Source organism: Chinchilla lanigera, unplaced genomic scaffold, assembly GCF_000276665.1.
Source record: "Chinchilla lanigera isolate Chin_1 unplaced genomic scaffold, ChiLan1.0 scaffold00003, whole genome shotgun sequence".
Classification (NCBI taxonomy): Eukaryota; Metazoa; Chordata; class Mammalia; order Rodentia; family Chinchillidae; genus Chinchilla; species Chinchilla lanigera.
The window spans coordinates 30,321,965-30,323,993 of NW_004955404.1; positions in this window are offsets into that span (position 1 = coordinate 30,321,965).

The window sequence follows — 2,029 nt, forward strand, 5'->3', positions numbered from 1 at the left end:
CATTCCATTAGTTTATTTTCTTTATGACATTTATCACCTCCTGAAATGCATTTACTGTCTCCTCACAAGACTGTAAGCTCTAAGAGGGCAATTTTTTTTTTAACCTACTTCCAGGAACATAGTAGTAGGCCCTGAATAAAACACTGGGGCAGTAAATGAACGCGTACCAGATACTGTATTTATCAAATGCGATTAATATGCCACCTCTGTTGTAGACACTGCTAATATAGCAATGAATGAAACAGAGAAAAGCCTCTGAACATGAGTTCACATTCTAATGGAGGGAAAGCAACAAAAAACTAAGAAAGTAAGTGGAGAGCTGTTAGAGCGGGGCTGCACTGCCCTGAACAGGGTGAGGGAGAAAGGAGACCCGAACGGAGGAGAGAGGCACATGGACAGGGAGACGTGGGGTTGGGAAGAGGTCCTTCCGGCAAAGGGAAAAGAAAGGGCACAAGCTCTGAGAAAACAGGAAGGGGGCATTGTGCCTAAGCCAGAAGCTCCTGAGAGAGTGGGAGGGGAGTGGAGGGTGGGACAGCCCCACTCCTGCCTGGTAGGGTCTTGTAGGCCACTGAAAGGTCTTGTGTGGGACTGGAAGCCACTGCAGGGCCTGAGCAGAGTGACAAGTCTAGCTTATGTCGGGACCCTTGTTCTTATTCTGATGGTAAGCCTGCAGAGAACAAGGCAGAAGACCTTTGAAGATCCAAGCACTCATCCAGGAAAGAGGTGATGGTGGCTTGGTTCGGGGAGATGGACGATGTTAATAACCTGAAAGAGTCTTGCAGATAGAATATAGGATTTACCAATATAACACAGAAATGATTAAAAAATAGGTACACAGTTGATATCAAGAAAGCTTTCCTTGGATTTACAGGAAAGAGATCTGTTTTGTTAGGCTGTGACACTGATGTAACAAACAGTAATCACCCCCTAGAAATTCAGCACTGGAACTTGGAACTTTCAAGTCATCTATTATTTATCCGAAGAATCGAATACAAGAACAGTGGCAAAATACTTTCAGCATCAAAATCTGTACTTGCAATTAAGTGAGTTGGTTTGGGGCTTGATCTTAATTCAGCACAGTGACATGAGTGCGATAATTGTTCAGCAGACATAAACATTTCAAAATGAAAGTGACACTCGCTCGTGAGGAGACTGTAAAACTCACTGGACAGTTCCACAAAAGGGTAAACATTATTGTCCAGAACGAAGATCTTGCCTGATTCACCCTGGTTGAAGGCCTCCACTTCAATCTGAACAGTAACTGCTCAGACCTCTGAGCCTTTGCTCGCTGGGGTACATCAAAAGCATCTTGATTATTCACCTTTGATTCTTCACTAGCTGGCACCAGCGAATAGCAGGTGCACAACCAACGTTCCCTGACCCAGGGATTTCCTAATATCTCTATCCTGTCAGTTATCAGTCATGAATATGAAATTTCAGAATGTGCTGAGAGCAAAGGCAGGAAGTGTGCTAGCAATCCGGATGCCTCTTTCGCCAGCTGTTGAGAGCAGGCTTCTCAGAGAGGAGTCTACTTCTGACTAGCCAGGGCAACAGGGAGGGAGCAACAGAAAGCAAAGCCTTCGCATAGACAAAGGGTAGTGGTGCGCGCCGTAGTCTCAAGTTACTCTGCGGGCTGAGGCAGGAGAATGACAAGTTTGAGTCCAGTCTGGGCAATTTAGCCAGAGCTTGTCTCAAAATAAAGCAAGGGCTGGATATGGAGCTGAGCGGTACAGCGCCTGACTAGCGGTAAGGGGTAAACGCGAAGTCCTGACTCAATCTCTAGCACCGCCCCTCCCAACCCAAACAAGCAGAAAACATATATCCTTCCCTGAGGCTGAGGGAACCTGGAATAGACTGTAACGCTGGTGGCGAGTGCGAGCGCAAAGGCGCCAGGGCCTTTGGTAGGACAGACAGGCAGCGGCTGGAAGGTGGTTTTATTTTTTTTTTTTTTTTTTTTTTGGTTTTTCTCCGGTACCAGGAACTGAACTCACGACCTTGCGCTTGCCAGGCAGGCGCTTTTGCCGCTGAG